At 39.4% G+C, this 23,579-nt stretch overlaps 1 non-coding gene across 1 annotated transcript; it reads left to right on the top strand.

Moving 5' to 3' along the window:
- Positions 1 to 16,604: 16,604 nt before the first annotated feature.
- LOC112768840 (small nucleolar RNA R71) lies at positions 16,605 to 16,712 on the top strand. Its single transcript, XR_003186223.1, has one exon. It is a non-coding gene; the product is annotated as a small nucleolar RNA R71 (small nucleolar RNA).
- The last annotated feature ends 6,867 nt before the right edge of the window (positions 16,713 to 23,579 follow it).

Below are 23,579 nucleotides of genomic sequence, written 5' to 3'. Positions count from 1 at the left end.
ATTAGAGTTCATTTTTTGAAATTTTAAAACTCTGCTCATGTAATTTTCACCCCACTCTCACAAGCTCTCTGCTACTTGAGATATATCTTTGATATAGTACGGTGAACATAAAAATTGCATAAATTTGTGAGTACTTCATGTTACAAGGTTTAGATTGAGTTTAGTAAGCTTTGCTTTTGTGGTCCAAGCCCAATTGTGACAAACACGCAAAGAAAAAATGACAAATTAGTCAAATTCAGAGACTTAAATTTTTTCATTGCATAATGTCAAAAATTCGCAAAGATGATGGCTCAAATCTCATCATTCCAAGTTCAAATTCCAAAGGCAAGCATGAACATTATGTATTACCAAAACTTTTTGTATCCTTGATAGGGCTGAATCGTAACTCCTGTGATGGGGAAAGGAGCGACAGAGGTGACTTTGGTATATTTGGAAATCGAAACCCTGAAGTCACTATTTATATTTGAGCATGGCACCCATTAAATCCTAAAATCCAAATAAAAATAATATATAAAAGTCCAAATAAAGATAGTATCTGGTTTTATTCTCATTTAATTTTAAATCAAAAGTAATTATGACTTATTCAATTTAGAATGCATAACAATAAATGAGATCACCGTTATATAAGTCATTTAATTTGAAATAGCATAATTTGTAATTATAATTAATATATGTATTACTCATAAACAAAATAGAAAATTAAATAATTTTTCAATAATTTTCCACTTGGGCTCTACATATATTACTTCTTGAGATAATCACATCTTATAAACTTTATGCGCGCATCTGAATGATATTTTCCTTATTACTTTAACAATTGGGTCTGTCGCATATATTAGTTATGGAATTACCACAGTTTTTATCACATTACTATCATGACTGAACCACGATGATCACCATACTAATATATTTAATGATATAGATCAAATTGGGATGAGTAATATGGAAATTACATGCCAAGTGATCTCGTGCATGTCTACTTCTGACTAGTCCAACTTTATAACTTTATTGAATCAAACACAAAATAAATATTACAAAATAAACGTTGCACATAACATGAAATAAATCGTCAACTTAATATTGCAAAAACATAACTCAATAGGATATATAGCATAAAATAAACTCCCATTAAACCAAAGCATCATATATATTGACAGCCATCCGAGCAGTGTGCTCATGAAAGACTTTAGGGGTCAATCCCTTGATTAATGGATCTGCTAACATATAATCTATTCCTATATGTTTTATGAAAATCTATTTTTCTTGAACTTCTCCTTGACAACTAAGAACTTGATGTCTATATGCTTCAATTTTGTCGAGCTCTTATTGTTGTTGGAGTATAATACTATTGACTTATTGTCAAAAAATATCTTCAATGGTCTTTCAATATCATCTACTATACGAAGCTCAATGACAAAATTTTACAACCATATGTCATGTTTGGATGCCTCAAAACAAGCAACGTACTCTGCCTCTATTGTTGAAGAAGCTACAAGATTCTGTTTGTTAGACTCTCATGCAATAGCTCCTCCAGCCAACATGAAGACACAGCCTAAGGTAGAGCGTCTACTATCTTGGCATCTTGCAAAATCAGAATCAGAGTATCTAATGATCTCCAAATATTCTAATCTCTAATAAGCAAGCATGTAATCCTTTGTTCTCTTCAGATAATGCATTACGCATTTAACAGTTATCCAATTATTCATGCTATGATTGCTCAAGTATCTACCCAACACTCCCATTATGAATGATATATCGAGACATGTGCAGACTTGAGCATGCATTAAGCTCCCTAGTGCTGATGCATAAGGTTTATCATGCATTGTTGTCCACTCAAGATCATTTTTGAGGCATTGTTTAAGACTGTACTTATCTCCTTTAGCTACGGGTGTATCCTGGTCTATATCTTTTCATGCCATATCTACTTAAATTTTTTTTGATATAGTTATTTTGTAATAATTCAAGAATACCTTGAAAGTGATTTCTTAATATTTCGATTCCTAATACAAAAGAGGCATCACTAAGATCTTTCATTTCGAATTTGTTCAATAGAAATTTCTTAGTTTCATGCAACAATCCTATATCGTTAACTCCCACTGAACTTGCGGTATAGACATTTATCTATAATATTTACTTCAATACCATACGAGATAATGACTTGATGAAACTTGTGATACCATTGACGGAAATCTTGTTTGAGATGATAGATAGATTTTTTTAACTTACAAACCATATATTTTGAATCGCCCGATACAAATTTTTTTTGTTGTATCATATACATCGTTTTATCAATGTCACATTGAGAAACACTGTCTTTACATTCATTTGATATAGCTCCAAGTCAAAATGAGTTACTAGTGCCATTATAGTTCTAAAAGGGTCTTTCGATGATAACAGAGAGAAAGTCTCTTTATCGTCTATGCCTTCCTTTTGAGTAAAGCTTTTAGTGACTAGATGAGCTTTATATCTCTCGACATTACCCTTCAAAACTCTTTTAATGTTAAATATCCATTTACAACCAATTAGTTTCACACCTTCAAGTAATTCTACGAGATCCCAAACGTCATTGTTTTTCATAAACTTTATCTCTTCTTTCATGGCATCGATCCACTTTTCAGAGTTAGAACTTTGCATGGCTTGAAGAAAATTGATTAGGTTATTTTCTATCAAACTAATATCATCCTCACGTTTTTAGAGATAGACTACATATTCATCTGAAATTGTGCTTCTTCTTTTTTTATTGGATCTCCTTAACGGTACTTATTTGAGGTTGTTAAGCTTGCTGTATAGGTTGGGATTGAGGAAAATTCTCATTATTCTCCTGTACTGTAGCAGTATCTATAGTAGGATTCTCATTGTGCTCTTGTACTGTAACTGCATCTTGAACAATAATAGGTATAAAGAATCATTGTCAATTACAGAATTCTCATCAAAAGCAAGCAACATTCCTAATATTTTCTTCTCCCTCCCCCCAAGCTCAACAACCTCAAAAAATCTCATATTTTCCGTTTCAAAAATAGACCTTGATGCATAATTGTTAAACTTGTACCCTCGTGAATGCTCAGCGTAACCAACAACGTAGCAACTAAATGTTCTTGAGTCCAATTTTTTTCATGCAGCCTATAAAGCCACGCCTCAACTAGACATGTTCAAATGTGTAAATGCTTTATACTGGGCCTTTTTTCAGTCCATATTTCATAAGGGATTTTTTAATTACTTTTCTTGGAACCTTATTAAGGATATACACTGTCGGTCTTTAAGGCTTCTCCCAGAGTGATTCAGGTAAAGAAAAGTGACTAATCATACTTCTCACCATATTCTTAAAAGTTCAGTTCTTTCGCTCTACAACACCATTCATAATAGGTTTGCCTGGATGGTGTATTGCGAAACAATACTGCACTCCTCTAGAAAAAGCACAAATGACCAGGGACATTGCTTACCTGAACCGTCATATCTTCTGTAGTATTCACCACCACAATCAGATTTGATAGCTTTAATTTTCTTCCTAAGTTGAAGTTCAACTTCAACTTTGAAAGACTTGAAAACATCAAAGGTTTGGAACTTTTCATGAATTAAATATAGATACCCATAACGAGAGTAATTATCTATGAACGTAATAAAATACCGTTGTGCATTTCAAGAGACAGTAGAAAATGTGCCACATATATTGTTATGTATCATCAGTTCTAAGACATCTTTAACTCTCTCGGCACCTAATTTCTTTTTATTTGTACTTTTTTTTCCTTTATGCACTCAATGCAGACTTCAAAGTTTGCCAAATTTAGGGGTCCAAGAACCTCATCCGACACCAGCCTATGAATTCTATGTTTAGAGATATGACCTAAGCGTTTGTACCATAATGATGCCGAATTCTCATTTAGTTTTTGTTTTGTAATTGTTTGCAGTATTTCATTATTATATGAATTTAAATTAAGCCTATATAGATTATGCATCAAATGACCATAGCAAATATTATTCGAATTATAAAAAAGACTGACTTTATTATTTTCGAACAAACAAAATAACCCAATTGTCCAAACGAGAAACAGAAACTAAATTTTGCCTAAACGCGGTACATAAAATGTCTCAAACAAATCCAAGTAAAATCTACTCGTAGAACATAATTTAAAGGTTACTATAACTTCGACTATAACTATATTGTTGTCTATCACATAAATGTATCTTTCAGCATCACTTGGCGGTCAACTCCACAGACAACCCTGCGTAGTAACACTTACATGAGTAGTAGCAGCAGAATCTATCCACCAAGTATCAACAGGTGCACAACTTAAACTAGTTTCTTAACAAACAAAAGTAAGAATCATACCCTTTTTTATATGTTAGGTGACATATTTGGTACAATTCTTCTCCATGTGTCCTACATTCTTACAGAAAAAACAGGTTGAAACTTGATCCTATTTCTTATTCTTTTTCTGCTAGGAAGGTGCATCCACAATAGTATCACGCTTTTTTTTTATACTGAGAAGATGAAACCATATGAGCACTTTCAGTCTTATCTTGCTGTAGCTTCTCTTCTTCTTGCACATAGTGAGATATAAGCTCACTTAGGGATCAAGTGTCTTTCAGAATGTTATAAGTCACTTTGAATTGTTCAAAGTGTGCAGGAAGAGAGATCAAAATAAAATGTACAGGTAAACTCACAGGGTAAATTATATTTTTTGTCTTTAAAGTTTGCCAAAAATTTTAAAAATACTCCTAAGTTCTATTTTATTTTAATTTTGTCCAAAAAATTTTCGATTTGCGTCAAATATACTACTGATATCTAAATTTTCAAAAAACTTAAGACTGATACAGTAATAATGTATGACAACTATCTCTGGTCTACTTGTATTGATGGTTGTTCTTATAAAATTATTACTGAATTAGTCCTAAAATTTTTAAAAAATTAGCCATAAGAGATATTTTGTTACAAATAAAAAAATTTTACAATAAAATTAAAACAAAATAAAATTTAAAAATATTTTTAAAATTTTTAACAAATTTTAAAGATAAAAAATATTTTATCCTTAAATTTAACAGCCATATTGTGTGACAAGACTTAATAAGGAGCCCTCGAGCTTTTTCTAGTCACTTCTGTAAAAAATTAAAAATCAAGTAGTACATGTCCTCACAAAATCACTTGCTCTTGGACCCTTCTCTTCGTTTCATTCCAAGTATGACATTGATAGACTTTTATATGCCAAATTTGAGGGAGAATGTTGATAGATGAAGACACAGTTAATTTAAGAAAAAAAGTATGTTGATAGATGAAGACACATAGTTAATTTAAGAAAAAAATTCACTTTTTTTTAGTGGTGTTAAAATAATATTTTTTTCTTTTTTTATTTGTAAAATATATATATATATATTTTTTTTAACTTTTAAAAATCTTTTTTTTAATCTATTTTATATTTTTTGTATTAATTAATATTAAATTTATTCATTTTTAAAAAAAATAAATTATTTTTTACAAAAATATTCTTTAGCAAAAATTTTATTTTTTTGTCATTAAATTTTGCTTACCAAAATACTCTTTAATAAATTATTTTTTTATTGATTAAATTATATTTTTATCAAAATATTTTTTTAAAATACTCTTCAATAATTTTTTAATTATTAAATTGTGATTTTACCAAAATTTTTATTAACAAGTATTTTTATATTTTACTATTACTTTTCTAATATCAATATATATTATTTTAATATTAAATAAAAAAATCTTATCACTTTTAATATTGTTCATACCCTGACCCAACGCTAAGGCCCAGGATCCAAGTAAAAAGGCCCAACCCCAAGGGGTTGGCCTCACCCAGTATCAATCTTCGTCTTAGGAAGTCGGTACTCGTCACGACTTGCTCTAAAGAAGTCGGGAACGAGGGTTAGCTGGCAGATAAGCACTCATTTGAATGAATAACTGCCCCTAGAATCTCTCTACCCACTTCCACAAGCCATATCTTAACTTCCCTAAGATAAAGGGACGGTTAACACCCTAAAAAAGTGGCACTACTCCAACGGTGGTTATTGGTTCACCACTATAAATACACTGACACTTCTCAGGTATCTCTAAGTCCCAATACTCTCTAGACCTGCTAACACTCTTGCTGACTTAGGCATCGGAGTGTCTTTGCAGGTACCACCCCCCACTCTTTCGCACGCGCAAGTCGGACGGAGGGCACCGAGTTGCGGATCCACTTGGAATCCTCCTCATTCATACGTTTGGGCCAACCAGCACCGTCCAGCCCATTAATCTCCGGTTACCCATCGTAACATTGGCGCCGTTACCGGGGACCCGAGAGATCAACCAGTGTTGGCAGATAGATCCCCTGAAGAGGGTCATGTAGAGACAGATTCTGAACAAGAGAATCTAAACACCGGAAATAATGAGGCAGACTTGACCCTTCACCAGGAAGCCAATGACCAACACAGGGAAGGCACTTCCGGAATAAAAAATCCGAAGGTGAATTCTTCAGAAGGGCGCGAATAAGAGAAAGAGGGACCATCCCATGCAACTGAGCTCATGGGATTAGTCCACAGTCGCCTCGAACAGTTAGAACAGGAACGAGAGCGACAAAAGGAAACTGAAAAGAACCTAAAAGAGGAGATGGAGTGACGAAAAGAGTTAGAAAGAAAACTCTTAAAGTTAGAATCCTCCCTCAAAGGTCAGAACTCCCGTGACGGCAGAGAAGAGTCGCCCCTAGGAAGGGAAGATCTTTTTAGTGAGGACATAATGAGGGCAAAAGTTCCGAGAAACTTTAGAAGCCCCGATATGGACCTCTACGACGGAACCACTGATCCGAAGCATCATTTGAGCAATTTTAAAAGTCGGATGTATCTGGCTGACGCTTCTGATGCTACGCGATGCAAAGCTTTCCCGACAACCTTGTCGAAAGCGGCGATGAAGTGGTTTGACAGCCTCCCCCCAAGGTCGGTTACCAGTTTTGAAGACCTCTCAAGGAAGTTCTTGATGAGGTTCTCTATCCAGAAAGACAAAGTAAAACATGCACCAAGCCTCCTGGGAATAAAGCAGGAGGTCGGAGAATCCTTACGAGCCTATATGGAAAAGTTCAACAAAGCATGTTTAGAGATTCAAGACCTACCCACAGAGGCAGTCATAATGGGGTTAGTCAATGGGCTTAGAGAAGGTCCCTTCTCACAGTCCATATCCAAAAGACACCCCATCTTTTTAAGCGATGTGCAAGAAAGAGCTGAAAAGTACATCAACATGGAGGAAAATGCTAAGCTGAGAGACCTGAGTTGGCGACCCGGGCACCCTCCCTCAACAAAAGAGAGGGAGAGGGAAACCAAGAAGAAGGAAGAACTCGGTCTCGATAGACCAAGGAAATATCACTCTTATACTCCTCTAAAAGTCTCCATAGTGGATGTATACAGAGAGATTTGTAATACTGAAAGGCTGCCACCCCCAGACCCATTAAAAATAAAAAAGGGGGGGAGCCGCAGCGACTACTGTGAGTACCATAAGATATATGGTCACTCCACAAACGACTGCTACGACCTTAAAAATGTGATAGAAAAGCTGGCTAGGGAAGGTCGGCTCGACAGATATCTCATAGAAAGGTCGGATAGTCATGGGAAGAGAAAGCGAGATGATACGGATAGAAGAGACCCACCACCGCAGACTCCGGAGAGACATATCCACATGATCTCAAGAGGGTTCGCGGGAGGGGGACTCACCAAATCCTCTCGCAAAAGGCATCTCAAGAGAGTCTACCAGGTCAGAGGAGAGTCATCCGACCTCCCTACCATTTCATTCACGAAAGAAGATGGGCAAGGAATAATCCCTGGACATGATGATCCAGTGGTAATAACTATGATCCTGGCGAATGCCCACCTCCATAGAACCCTAGTGGACCAAGGAAGCTCAGCGGGCATCCTTTTTAAGCCCGCTTTTGATAAACTAGGGTTGGATGAGAAAGAGTTGAGAGCTTACCCCGACACCTTATACGGATTAGGCGACACGCCAATAAAGCCACTGAGATTTTTGCCCCTCCACACCACTTTTGGAAAAGGGGAAAAATCAAAAACTCTGAGTATAGACTTCATAGTCATCGATGTAGGGTCAGCATATAATGCTTTAATCGGCAGAGCTACCCTTAATCGACTCGGAGCGGTGGTATCCACTCTCCACCTTTGTAAGAAATTCTCGACCTCAGCGGGGATAGCAACGGTAAGGGGGGACCAGAAATTGGCAAGGAAATGCTACAATGAAAGCCTAAACCTGAGGGAAAAGGGCCGAGAAGTCCACACAATAGAGCTCGGAGGTGCAAGGGTTAGGGAAGAGCTACGACCACAGCCAAGAGGAAAAACCAAAGAGATACAGGTCGGCGAAGAAGAAGGGAAAGTCACTCACATAGGAGCTAACCTAGGGGAAACCCTAAAACAAGGGTTGACTAAGCTCCTAAGAGATAACTCCGATCTCTTCGCCTGGAAGGCCTCCAACATGCCCGGAATAGACCCCGAGCTCATATCCCACAGGCTTTCGGTCTACTCGGGGTCCCGACCTGTACAACAAAGAAGACGCAAGCTCGGCCCGGAACGAGCCCTGGTAGTAGAAGAGCAAGTACGGGCACTCCTAGAATCCGGCTTCATCAGAGAAGTCAAGTACCCAACATGGCTAGCCAATGTAGTGCTAGTCAAAAAATAAAATGGCAACTGGAGAATGTGTGTCGACTATACCGACTTAAATAAGGCCTGTCCCAAGGACCCTTATCCACTGCAAGCATTGATACCCTAGTAGACTCCAGCTCGGGGTATCAATACTTATCATTCATGGACGCCTACTCGGGGTATAACCAAATCCCGATGTATGTGCCAGACCAGGAGAAGACATCATTCATCACACCCAGAGCTAATTTCTGCTACGTGGTCATGCCATTTGGATTGAAAAATGCAGGGGCCACATACCAGAGGTTGATGAATAAGGTGTTCGCCTCTCACCTGGGAAGCCTAATGGAAGTATACGTCGACGACATGTTGGTGAAAACCGAAAAAGAAGTCGACCTCTTGTCAGATCTCTCACGAGTCTTCGACACCATAAGGTTACACGGGATGAGACTAAATCCCGCAAAGTGTGCCTTTGCGGTAGAGGCAGGAAAATTTCTAGGGTTTATGCTGACACAAAGAGGGATCGAAGCAAATCCCGATAAGTGTAGAGCTATCCTGGAGATGAAAAGCCCGACTTGTTTAAGAGAGGTCCAACAACTGAATGGCCGACTTGCAGCCCTCTCCAGATTTTTGGCAGGATCAGCACTAAAATCCCTTCCGCTGTTCTCCTTATTGAGAAAGGGATGTCAGTTCGAATGGACTCCTGAATGCGAGGAGGCGTTCTAGGAGTTCAAAAGATTCTTGAGCCAACCTCCTATTCTAACTCGACCTGTAGCTGGAGAAGACCTCGTCCTATACCTATCTGTAGCAGACAAGGCTGTCTCATCGGCCCTGATAAGAGAAGACGAGGCCGGTCAGCATCCAGTGTATTTCATCAGTAAAGTTCTACAAGGCCCTGAGCTAAGGTACCACAAACTAGAGAAGTTTGCCTACTCCTTAGTAGTAGCCTCACGAAGACTACGGCCTTACTTTCAAGCTCACACAATAAAAGTCCGCACGAACCAACCCATGAAGCAAATCCTCCAAAAGACGGATGTTGCAGGGAGAATGGTTCAATGGGCAATAGAGCTCTCCGAGTTCGACTTGAAGTATGAAACTCGGATGGCGATTAAAGCCCAGTGCCTCGCCGACTTTATTGCAGAATATGTAGGAGACCAAGAGGAGAAACCAACTACATGGGAACTCTATGTAGATGGATCCTCAAACAAAATAGGAAGCGGTGCAGGCATAATACTGGTGGATGAAAGAGGAACCCAGATAGAGGTCTCCCTCAAATTTGAATTCCCGGCTTCAAATAATCAGGCAGAGTATGAAGCCTTGATTGCTGGATTGAAGCTGGCGGAAGAAATCGGTGCTACAAAGGTGATGATATACAGCGACTCACAAGTGGTGACCTCCCAGATAAGTGGAGAGTATCAGGCAAAGAACCCAAATATGAAAAAGTACTTGGAAAAAACTCTGGAACACCTTGGGCGCTGATGCACGAAATTGTGATGTCCAGGCTCGAACAATCCCTGGCAACGTGAGCAACTTGGTGCGCGTGATCGTGATTACACACTCATAATTGGTCACAACTTCGATACAACTAACCAGCAAGTGCACTGGGTCGTCCAAGTAATACCTTACGTGAGTAAGGGTCGAATCCCACGGAGATTGTTGGTATGAAGCAAGCTATGGTCACCTTGCAAATCTCAGTTAGGTAGATATAAATGGATAATGGTGTTTTCGAATAATAAATAATAGAATAGGGATAGAGGTACTTATGTAAATCATTGGTAGGAATTTCAGATAAGCGAATAGAGATGCTTTTCGTTCCTCTGAACCTCTGCTTTCATGCTATCTTCATCCAATCTGTCTTACTCCTTTCCATGGCTGGCTTTATGCAAGGGCATCACCGTTGTCAGTGGCTACATCCCCTCCTCTCAATGAAAGATATGCTCACATGCTCTGTCACAGCACGGCCAATCATCTGTCGGTTCTCGATCATGCTGGAATAGGATTCACCCTCCTTTTGCGTCTGTCACTAACGCCCAGCACTCGCGAGTTTGAAGCTCGTCACAGTCATTCAGTCATTGAATCCTACTCGGAATACCACAGACAAGGTTTAGACTTTCCGGATTCTCTTGAATGCCGCCATCATTCTAGCTTATGCCACGAAGATTCCGGTTAGGAGATCTAAGAGATATTCATTCTAGCTTATTTCATGTAGAACGGAAGTGTTTGTCAGGCACGTGTTCATAGGGGAGATGGTGATGAGCGTCACACATAATCATCACCTTCATCACGTTCTTGGGTGCGAATGGATATCTTAGAAGCGAAATAAGATGAATTGAATAGAAAACAGTAGTACTTGCATTAATCTTTGAGGAACAGCAGAGCTCCACACCTTAATCTATGGAGTGTAGAAACTCTACCGTTGAAAATACATAAGTGAAAGGTCCAGGCATGGCTGAGATGGCCAGCCCCCTAAACGAGATCAATAGTCTCCTAAGATGAACAATGGATTAAAACTGAGACCAAAGATGCCTAATACAATAGTAAAAGGTCCTATTTATAATAAACTAGCTACTAGGGTTTACATGAGTAAGTAACTGATGCATAAATCCACTTCCGGGGCCCACTTGGTGTGTGTTTGGGCTGATCCTGAGTGTTGCACGTGCAGAGGTCATTTGTGGAGTTGAACGCCAGTTTCTGTGCCAGTTTGGGCGTTCAACTCTGGTTTTGGATCCTTTTCTGGCGCTGGACGCCAGATTTGGGCAGAAGGCTGGCGTTGAACGCCACTTTACGTCATCAATTCTTGGCCAAAGTATGGACTATTATATATTTCTGGAAAGCCCTGGATGTCTAATTTCCAAAGCAATTGGAAGCGCGCCATTTCGAGTTCTGTAGCTCCAGAAAATCCACTTTGAGTGCAGGGAGGTCAGAATCCAACAGCATCAGCAGTCCTTCTTCAACCTCTGAATCTGATTTTTGCTCAAGTCCCTCAATTTCAGCCAGAAAATACCTGAAATCACAGAAAAACACACAAACTCATAGTAAAGTCTAGAAATGTGAATTTAACATAAAAACTAATGAAAACATCCCTAAAAGTAACTAGATCCTACTAAAAACATACTAAAAACAATGTCAAAAAGCGTATAAATTATCCGCTCATCACAACACCAAACTTAAATTGTTGCTTGTCCCCAAGCAACTGAAAATCAAATAGGATAAAAAGAAGAGAATATACTATAAATTCCAAACTATCAATGAAACAGAGCTTCAATCATATGAGCGGGACTTATAGCTTTTTGCCTCTTGAATAGTTTTGGCATCTCACTTTATCCATTGAGGTTCAGAATGATTGGCATCTATAGGAACTTCAGATTTCGAATAGTGTTATTGACTCTCCTAGTTCAGTATGATGATTCTTGAACACAGCTTCTTTATGAGTCTTGGCCGTGGCCCTAAGCACTTTGTTTTCCAGTATTACCACCGGATACATAAATGCCACAGACACATAATTGGGTGAACCTTTTCAAATTGTGACTCAGCTTTGCTAAAGTCCCCAATTAGAGGTGTCCAGGGTTCTTAAGCACACTCTTTGTTTTTGCTTTGGACCTTGACTTTAACCGCTCAGTCTCAAGTTTTCACTTGACACCTACACGCCACAAGCACATGGTTAGGGACAGCTTGGTTTAGCCGCTTAGACCAGGATTTTATTCTTTTAGGCCCTCCTATCCACTGATGCCCAAAGCCTTGGGATCCTTTTTATTGCCCTTGCCTTTTGGTTTTAAGGGTTATTGGCTTTTTGCTTTTGCTTTTTCTTTCTATTTTTTTCTATTTTTTTTTCGCCTATTTTTTTCTTCTTCTTTTTTTTTTTTTTTCTGCAAGCTTTGTTCTTTGCTGCTTTTTCTTGCTTCAAGAATCATTTTTATGATTTTTCAGATTATCAAATAACATGTCTCCTAGTCATCATTCTTTCAAGAGCCAACATATTTAACATTCTTAAACAACAACTTCAAAAGACATATGCACTGTTCAAGCATTCATTCAGAAAACAAGAAGCATTGTCACCACATCAATATAATTAAGCTAAGTTCAAGGATAAATTCGACACTCATGTACTTCTTGTTCTTTTGATTTAAAACATTTTTCATTTAAGAGAGGTGATGGATTCATAGGACATTCATATCTTTAAGACAAAGTTACTAACTACTAATGATCATGTAATGAAGACACAAACACAGATAAGCACATAACATAGAAACGAAAAACAGAAGAAACAAGAACAAGGAATGAATCTACCTTAGTGATGGTGGCGTTTCCTTCTTGAGGAACCAATGATGTCCTTAAGCTCTTCTATGTCTCTTCCTTGTCTTTGTTGCTCCTCCCTCATTGCTTTTTGATCTTCTCTTATTTCATGAAGCATGATGGAGTGCTCTTGATGTTCCACCCTTAGTTGTCCCATATTGGAACTCAATTCTCCTAGGGAGGTGTTGATTTGCTCCCAATAATTTTGTGGAGGAAAGTGCATTTGAGGCATTTCCGGAATCTCATGGAAATGAGCTTCTTGCGCCTCTTGAGCTCCATGACTGGGCTCTCTTGCTTGCTCCATCTTTTTCTTAGAGATGGGCTTGTCCTCTTTGATGAGGATATCTCCCTCTATGTCAATCCCAGCCGAATTGCATAGGTGGCAAATGAGGTGAGGAAAGGCTAACCTTGCCATGGTGGAGGACTTGTCAGCCACCTTGTAGAGTTCTTGAGGTATGATCTCATGAACTTCCACCTCTTCTCCAATCATGATGCTATGGATCATGATGGCCCGGTCTATAGTAACTTCAGACCGGTTGCTAGTAGGAATGATTGAGCATTGAATAAACTCCAACCATCCTCTAGCCACAGGCTTGAGGTCCAATCTTCTTAGTTGAACCGGCTTGCCTTTGGAGTCAATCTTCCATTGAGCTCCTTCTACACATATGTCCATAAGGACTTGGTCCAACCTTTGATCAAAGTTGACTCTCCTTGTGTAGGGGCGTGCGTTCTCTTCCATGTATGGCAAGTTGAACGCCAACCTCACATTTTCCGGACTAAAATCTAAGTATTTCCCCCGAACCATTGTAACATAGTTCTTTAGATCCGGGTTCTTACTTTGATCATGGTTCTTGGTGATCCATGCATTGGCATAGAACTCTTGAACCATTAGGATGCCGACTTGTTGGATGGGATTTGTTAGAACTTCCCAACCTCTTCTTTGAATTTCATGTCGGATCTCCGGATACTCATTTCTTTTGAGTTTAAAAGGGACCTCAGGGATCACCTTCTTCTTGGCCACAACATCATAGAAGTGGTCTTGATGGGCTTTGGAGATGAACCTTTCCATCTCCCATGACTCGGAGGTGGAAGCTTTTATCTTCCCTTTCCCTCTTCTAGAGGATTCTCCGGTCTTTGGTGCCATCAATGGTAATGGAAAAACAAAAAAGCTATGCTTTTACCACACCAAACTTAGAATATTGCTCGCCCTCGAGCAATAAACAAAAGAATAGAAGAAGAAGAAGAAGAAGAAATATAGAGGGGGAGAGGGAGATGTGGTTTCGGCCAAGAGGAGTGTAAAGGGGTGTGTTGTGTGAATTTGATGAAGAATGGAGGTCTTTATATAGGGAAGGGAGGGTGGGTTAAGGTTCGGCCATATGGGTGGGTTTGGGTGGGAAATTGGTTTTGAATTTTGAAGGTAGGTGGGGTTTATGAGGTAGGTTTATGGGGAAGAGTGGATGGATGTGAGTGGTGAAGAGGTGATGGGGAAGAGAGATTGAGGTGATTGGTGAAGGGTTTTTGGGGAAGAGTGTTTATGGGGTTGTGTGAAAGAGAGTGGTGAGAAGAAGTGAGTGGAGGTATGAGTGGATCCTGTGGGGTCCACAGATCCTGAGTGGATCCTGTGGGGTCCACAGATCCTGAGGTGTTTAAGGAATTACATCCCTGCACCCATTAGGCATGTAAAAATGCCTTTGTACCCAACTCTGGGCGTTCAGCGCCAGGTTGGTGGCCATTTTGGGCGTTCAACGCCCATTTGTGTGCCATTTCTGGCGTTGAACGCCAGAACCATGCCTGTTCTGGCGTTCAGCGCCCAGAAGCTGCCCATTTTGGGCGTTCAGCGCCAGAACCATGCTCTGTTCTGGCGCTGAACGCCAGACAGATGCTCCTCCAGGGTGTGATTTTTCTTCTGCTGTTTTTTATTCCGTTTTCAATTTTTATATTTATTTTGTGACTCCACATGATCATGAACCTAAGAAAACATGAAAAATAAGAATTAGATAAACATTGGGTTGCCTCCCAACAAGCGCTTCTTTAATGTCAATAGCTTGACAGTGGGCTCTCATGGAGCCTCACAGATGTGCAGAGCTTTGTTGAGACTCTCCAACACCAAACTTAGAGTTTGACTGTGGGGGCTCGGGTTGACTCTGCTTGGAGAGAAGCTTTTCCTGCTTCCTCTCCATGGTTGCAGAGGGGGATCCTTGAGTTTTAAACACAAGGGAGTTTTCATTCCATTGAAGGACTATTTCACCTCTGTCAACATCAATCACAGCTCTTGCTGTGGCCAGGAAAGGTCTTCCTAGGATGATGGATTCATCCTCTTCCTTTCTAGTATCCAGGACTATGAAATCAGCAGGGATGTAAAGGCCCTCAACCTTTACTAATACATCTTCTACTTGTCCATAAGCCTGTTTTCTTGAGCTGTCTGCCATCTCCAGTGAGATTTTAGCAGCTTGCACCCCATAGATTCCCAGTTTCTCTATTACAGAGAGGGGCATGAGGTTTATCCCTGAACCAAGGTCACACAGAGCCTTAAAGATCATGGTGCCTATGGTACAAGGGATTATGAACTTTCCAGGATCCTGTCTCTTCTGAGGCAATGTCAGTTGATCTAGATCACTTAGTTCATTGATGAACAAGGGAGGTTCAACTTCCCAAGTATCAATGCCAAATAATTTGGCATTCAGCTTCATGATTGCACCAAGAAACTTGGCAGTTTGCTCTTCAGTAACATCCTCATTCTCTTCAGAAGAGGAATACTCATCAGAGCTCATGAAGGGTATAAGGATGTTCAATGGAATCTCTATGGTCTCTAGATGAGCCTCAGAGTCCTTTGGTTCCTCAGAGGGAAGCTCCTTATTGGTCACTGGACGTCCCAGGAGGTCTTCCTCCTTGGGATTCACGTCCTCTCCTCTCCTCACAGGTTCGGCCATGGCACTTATGTCAATGGCCTTGCACTCTCCTTTTGGGTTCTCTTCTGTATTACTTGGGAGAGTACTAGGAGGGATTTCAGTGATTCTTTTACTCAGCTGGCCCACTTGTGCTTCCAAATTTCTAATGGAAGACCTAGTTTCATTCATGAAACTTACAGTGGCCTTAGATAGATCAGAGACTAGATTTGCTAAATTAGAAGCATTTTGTTCAGAGTTCTCTGTCTGTTGCTGAGTGGATGATGGAAAAGGCTTGCTATTGCTAAACCTGTTTCTTCCACCATTATTAAAGCCTTGTTGGGGCTTTTGATCCTTTCATGAGAAATTTGGATGATTTCTCCATGTTGAGTTATAGGTGTTTCCATAAGGTTCACCTAAGTAATTTACCTCTGCTATTGCAGGGTTCTCATGATCATAAGCTTCTTCTTCAGAAGATGCCTCTTGAGTACTGTTGGATGCAGCTTGCATTCCATGCAGACTCTGAGAAATCATATTGACTTGCTGAGTCAATAGTTTATTCTGAGCCAATATGGCATTCAGAGTATCAACCTCAAGAACTCCTTTCTTCATAGGCGTCCCATTACTCACAGGATTCCTTTCAGAAGTGTACATGAACTGGTTATTAGCAACCATGTCAATGAGTTCTTGAGCTTCTGCAGGCGTTTTCTTTAGGTGAATGGATCCACCTGCAGAAGTGTCCAGTGACATCTTTGATAGCTCAGATAAACCATCATAGAATATATCCAGGATGGTCCATTCTGAAAGCATGTCAGAAGGGCACTTTTTGGTCAACTGTTTGTATCTTTCCCAAGCTTCATAGAGGGATTCACCTTCTTTCTGTCTGAAGGTTTGAACATCAGCTCTAAGCTTGCTCAGCTTTTGAGGAGGAAAGTACTTGGCTAAGAAAGCCGTGACCAGCTTATCCCAAGAGTTCAGGCTGTCTTTGGGTTGAGAATCCAACCATAATCTAGCTCTGTCTCTTACAGCAAAAGGGAAAAGCATGAGCCTGTAGACTTCAGGATCTACTCCATTAGTCTTAACAGTATCACATATCTACAAGAATTCAGTTAAGAACTGAAAAGGATCTTCAGATGGAAGTCCATGAAACTTGCAGTTTTGCTGCATCAGAGAAACTAATTGAGGTTTCAGCTCAAAGTTGTTTGCTCCAATGGCAGGAATTGAGATGCTTCTTCCATGTAAATTGGAATTAGGTGCAGTAAAGTCACCAAGCATTTTCCTTACATTATTATTATTTTCGGTTGCCATCTCCTCTGCCTGTTCAAAAATTTCTGAAAGGTTATCTCTGGATTGTTGTAATTTAGATTCTCTTAATTTTCTTTTTAGAGTCCTTTCAGGTTCTGGATCTGCTTCCACAAGAATGTTCTTATCCTTGCTCCTGCTCATATGACAAAGAAGAAGGCACAGAAAAGTAATAATAATAATAGAGATCCTTTATACCACAGTATGGGGATCCCTGTGTGAGTGGAAGAAGAGGGGGGGACAAAGAATGTAATATAATGGAAGAAACACAACTGTGAGGTTGGAAGAGATGTGAGATGAGATGTTAGGATATGAATGAATAAATAAATAGAATAAGATGAGAGAGAAGGAGAGAATTTTCGAAAATTATTTTTGAAAAGGAGTTAGTGATTTTTGAAAATAGTTTTTGAAAAAATGTTAGTGATTTTCGAAAATTAAGATTTAAAAATTTGAAAATTAAATTAATTACTAAATTAAAAGAAATTTTGAAAAAAGGGGGAGGATATTTTCGAAAAATGAGAGAGAGAGAGAGTTAGTTAGGTAGTTTTGAAAAAGTTAAGAAACAAACAAAAAGTTAGTTAGTTAGTTGGAACAAATTTTAAAAAGATGAGAAGTTAGGAAGTTAGAAAAGATATTTTGAAAAGATATTTTTGAAAAAGATAAGATAAGAAGATGTTTTTGAAAAGATATGATAGGAATTAGTTTTGAAAAAGATTTGATTTTTAAAATCACAATTAATGACTTGATTCATAAGAAATCACAAGATATGATTCTAGAACTTAAAGTTTGAATCTTTCTTAACAAGCAAGTAACAAACTTCAAATTTTTTGAATCCAAACATTAATTGTTTATGTTATTTTCGAAAATTTGGTATAAAAATAAGAAAAAGATTTTTGAAAAATATTTTTGGAATTTTCGAAAATAACTAATAATTTTGAAAAAGATTTGATTTTTGAAAAAGATTTTGAAAAAGATAAGATTTTCAAATTGAAAATTTGATTTGACTCATGAGAAACAATTTGATTTTCAAAAATTTTTGAAAAAGTCAATCCAAATTTTCGAATTTGATGAGAGAAAAGAGGAGAGATATTTTTTGATTTTTTGAATTTTTTTTTATGAAAACATGAAAATTATGCAATGCATGAAATTTTAAGATCAAAACAATGAATGCATGCAAGAATGCTATGAATGTCAAGATGAACACCAAGAACACTATGAAGATCATGATGAACATCAAGAACATATTTTTGAAAAATTTTTAATGCAAAGAAAACATGCAAGACACCAAACTTAGAATTCTTTAATGCTTACGCACTAAGAATTCAAGAATGCATATGATAAACATGAAAAGACACATAACAAAAAAAAATCATCAAGATCATACAAGAAGACTTACCAAGAACAACTTGAAGATCATGAAGAACACTATGAATGCATGATATTTTCGAAAAATGCAAGATGCATATGCAAGTGACACCAAACTTATAATGTGACTCAAGACTCAAACAAGAAACAGAAAATATTTTTGATTTTTATGATTTTCTAATTTTTTTTGGATTTTTTTTTCGAAAATTATATGAAAAAGAAAAATAAGGATTCCAAAATTTTTAATATGAATTCCAGGAATCTTGCATTCTTAGTCTAAAGCTTCAGTCCAGGAATTAGACATGGCTCACTAGCCAGCCAAGCTTTCAAAGAAAGCTCCAGTCCAAAACACTAGACATGGCCAATGGCCAGCCAAGCTTCAGCATTTAACACCAGAGTATATTGCTCTTTATAACAAATTGCAAGCCTCAGTCCAAATAAATTTAGACATGGCTTTACAGCCAGCCAGGCTTTACATGCTCCATGAAACACTAGAATTCATTCTTAAAAATCTTGAATAAAATTTTTGAAAACATTTTTAAATTTTTTTTTTCAAAAACAGATGAAAAATTTCTTTGAAGATATTTTTGAAAAATTTTTGAAAAGAAAACAAAACGAAAAGAAAATTACCTAATCTGAGCAACAAGATGAACCGTCAGTTGTCCAAACTCAAACAATCCCCGGCAACGGCGCCAAAAACTTGATGCACGAAATTGTGATGTCCAGGCTCGAACAATCCCTGGCAACGTGAGCAACTTGGTGCGCGTGATCGTGATTACACACTCATAATTGGTCACAACTTCGATACAACTAACCAGCAAGTGCACTGGGTCGTCCAAGTAATACCTTACGTGAGTAAGGGTCGAATCCCACGGAGATTGTTGGTATGAAGCAAGCTATGGTCACCTTGCAAATCTCAGTTAGGTAGATATAAATGGATAATGGTGTTTTCGAATAATAAATAATAGAATAGGGATAGAGGTACTTATGTAAATCATTGGTAGGAATTTCAGATAAGCGAATAGAGATGCTTTTCGTTCCTCTGAACCTCTGCTTTCCTGCTATCTTCATCCAATCTGTCTTACTCCTTTTCATGGCTGGCTTTATGCAAGGGCATCACCGTTGTCAGTGGCTACATCCCCTCCTCTCAGTGAAAGATATGCTCACATGCTCTGTCACAGCACGGCCAATCATCTGTCGGTTCTCGATCATGCTGGAATAGGATTCACCCTCCTTTTGCGTCTGTCACTAACGCCCAGCACTCGCGAGTTTGAAGCTCGTCACAGTCATTCAGTCATTGAATCCTACTCGGAATACCACAGACAAGGTTTAGACTTTCCGGATTCTCTTGAATGCCGCCATCATTCTAGCTTACGCCACGAAGATTCCGGTTAGGAGATCTAAGAGATATTCATTCTAGCTTATTTCATGTAGAACGGAAGTGTTTGTCAGGCACGTGTTCATAGGGGAGATGGTGATGAGCGTCACACATAATCATCACCTTCATCACGTTCTTGGGTGCGAATGGATATCTTAGAAGCGAAATAAGATGAATTGAATAGAAAACAGTAGTACTTGCATTAATCTTTGAGGAACAGCAGAGCTCCACACCTTAATCTATGGAGTGTAGAAACTCTACCGTTGAAAATACATAAGTGAAAGGTCCAGGCATGGCCGAGATGGCCAGCCCCCTAAACGAGATCAATAGTCTCCTAAGATGAACAATGGATTAAAACTGAGACCAAAGATGCCTAATACAATAGTAAAAGGTCCTATTTATAATAAACTAGCTACTAGGGTTTACATGAGTAAGTAATTGATGCATAAATCCACTTCCGGGGCCCACTTGGTGTGTGTTTGGGCTGAGCCTGAGTGTTGCACGTGCAGAGGCCATTTGTGGAGTTGAACGCCAGTTTCTGTGCCAGTTTGGGCGTTCAACTCTGGTTTTGGATCCTTTTCTGGCGCTGGACGCCAGATTTGGGCAGAAGGCTGGCGTTGAACGCCAGTTTACGTCGTCAATTCTTGGCCAAAGTATAGACTATTATATATTGCTGGAAAGCCCTGGATGTCTACTTTCCAAAGCAATTGGAAGCGCGCCATTTCGAGTTCTGTAGCTCCAGAAAATCCACTTTGAGTGCAGGGAGGTCAGAATCCAACAGCATCAGCAGTCCTTCTTCAACCTCTGAATCTGATTTTTGCTCAAGTCCCTCAATTTTAGCCAGAAAATACCTGAAATCACAGAAAAACATACAAACTCATAGTAAAGTCCAGAAATGTGAATTTAACATAAAAACTAATGAAAACATCCCTAAAAGTAACTAGATCCTACTAAAAACATACTAAAAACAATGTCAAAAAGCGTATAAATTATCCGCTCATCAGGCGCTTTACAGAAACCGAGGTCAAACACATAACTCGGGATCTAAATAGCAGATCAGACGCCCTATCCAAGTTAGCAAGTACCAAGCCAGGAGGGAATAACAGAAGCCTGATCCAAGAAACTCTCCAGGAACCCTCCGTGGTACAAGAAGAAGGCAAGCAAGAAGTCCTTGAGGTAGTCGGACTAAACCTCGGATGGATGAACCCCTTGGTCGAATACATGAAGTTCGACATCCTTCCCAAGGAGGAAAAAGAGGCTAAGAAAATCTGTAGGGAAGCACAATACTACACCTTGGTGAAAAATATTCTCTACAGGAGGGGGATATCAACACCGTTGTTAAAGTGCGTACCGACCTCAAAAACCACCGAGGTGTTAGAAGAAGTCCATAGTGGGATCTGCGGAAATCATCTCGGAGCAAGGTCATTAGCCAGGAAAGTGATCCGAGCTGGATTCTACTGGCCGATCTTGCAGAAATATGCGACCGAATTTGTGAAAAAGTGTCAACCGTGCCAGATGCACGCAAATTTCCACGTGGCTCCCCCGGAGGAGCTCATCAGCATCACTTCTCTATGGCCCTTTGCGAAATGGGGAATGGATTTGTTAGGTCCTTTTTCCCAGGTGCCAGGACAAGTCAAATACCTGATAGTGGGGATAGATTACTTCACAAAATGGATAGAAGCAGAACCATTGGCCACCATCACCGCACAGAGAAGTCGGAGGTTCCTCTACAAAAATATCATCACAAGATATGGGATACCCTATTCCATTACTACAGATAATGGAACCCAGTTCACCGACTCTACCTTTAGAAGCCTAGTAGCCAGTATGAAAATCAAACACCAGTTCACCTCGGTAGAACACCCGCAAGCCAATGGACAAGCTGAGGCAGCCAACAAAGTCATACTGGCAGGGCTAAAGAAAAGGCTACAAGATGCAAAAGGAGCCTGGGCTGAAGAGCTCCCACAAGTGCTATGGGCCTACAGGACGACCCCCCAATCCGCCACTGGAGAAACACCCTTCCGACTAGTTTATGGGGTAGAAGCCATGATCCCAATAGAAGTCAACGAGCAAAGCCCAAGAGTGATTCTCCATGACGAGATCGGAAATATACAGGGACACAAAGAGGAGCTCGACTTGCTCCCCGAAGTCCGAGAAAAAGCCCAGATAAGAGAAGCAACGTTGAAGCAAAGGATGGCTACAAGATACAACAAAAAAGTCATTCGAAGAGCATTCACCCTAAGTGACTTGGTCTTGATCAGAAATGACATTGGAGTCAACAAATCAGGGGAAGGAAAGCTCGCTGCAAATTGGAAGGGACCATACAAAATCAATGAGGTCTTAGAAAAAGGCTATTATAAAGTGACCGACCTGGACGGCACCGAGTTACCAAGGTCGTGGCATGCTTGTAATATGAAAAGGTACTATAGCTAAAAGCGAACTCTACTCCCTGATGTACTCTTTTTCCCAACTTCATGATTTTTTCCCAAAACCAAAGGGTTTTTTACAAATATCTCTTAAATTCCTTTGTTGTTTTCTCTTTCTACGAAACGCGCCGACTTAAGCTCGACAAAACGTGAAAATTCCATGAACCGACCTAGATGGTCGTCAAGATAAAACGACGAGGTACAAGTCGGTGTAAAGAGGTTATAAAAGGTGATCGTAAGAAACTCGGAAATATTCTGACTCATAAGTCGAAGTGAAAAGACCGAGTAGAAATAGAAAACGAATCGCAAAAATAACCTAAGTCATGAAAACTCAATAAAACAAAATTGAGTGCGAGGAATAAACAAAAGAGATCAAAAAACCCAGGAAAATATCAGAAAACTGTCCTTAAAATCCTTAAAACAAAAAAGGTGCAGAAAGACAGACAAGCCAAAGAAAGGGTTTTTCCTTTAGAAAAAGATCAAGGGGAGTTCGAAAAGTCACTATCAAAAAGCATGCACACATAAAGTAACTTAAAAACCCTTATCCAAAAAAGGGTACTTATTTTAACTTAAACCCTTATCAAAAAGGGGTATTTTTTGTTTACGGCCTTAAAAGGCCAGAAAGAAATTGTTCAACAAACAAACATAAAGAGTTTTAAAAAGGGGGGACCCACAGGCCGGGCCCCCATATAGCCAACGAAATTATTTTTTCAAAGGAAGAAGAGACGGATCACCACCACCAGAGTCAGAAGGAGCACCACCAGGACCAGGAAGAGAGGCATCCATAGGAGAGGAAGTTGGAGGAACATTAGAAGAACTCGGAGCGTCTTTAGGGCGAGGAGGGGACTCTATGATCCTCTGCCCCCGAGTCTTCAATTCTGACTCAGAAATAATTACGGGGACATGGGGATCCACAATGGCACCGTCAATAACAACTTTATCAGGATCTAAAGGAGAAAGGTCCAAGTCAGGAGCAATGACTCCGACCTGCTCCTTAAAGACCATCCAAGCTTCCTCGGCGCCATCAGCAATGGAGTCCTCCAACTCGGCATAGGCCTTCCGAAAATTCAGCAGATCATTCTTCACAGCCACAAGATCTTCAAATAATTTTTGATAGCTGCCCTGCGCTGTCTTCCTCAAGTCTACCTCCATGTTGCATTGGGCTTGCAACTTCCTCCCCTTCTCTCGGAGATTATCTCTCTCCTCCTTCAGTTTGGCGACTTCCTCCTTCAACTCCCTCTCATGCTCTTGATATATACGAAGTCTTCCTTCCAGCTCCTCGACCCTCGAGGTCATTCCTAAAGAGCT

This window comes from Arachis hypogaea, chromosome 17, assembly GCF_003086295.3.
Source record: "Arachis hypogaea cultivar Tifrunner chromosome 17, arahy.Tifrunner.gnm2.J5K5, whole genome shotgun sequence".
Lineage (NCBI taxonomy): Eukaryota > Viridiplantae > Streptophyta > Magnoliopsida > Fabales > Fabaceae > Arachis > Arachis hypogaea.
Note: the sequence above shows the minus strand (reverse complement) of the source record. Positions and strands in the feature narration are given on the sequence as shown.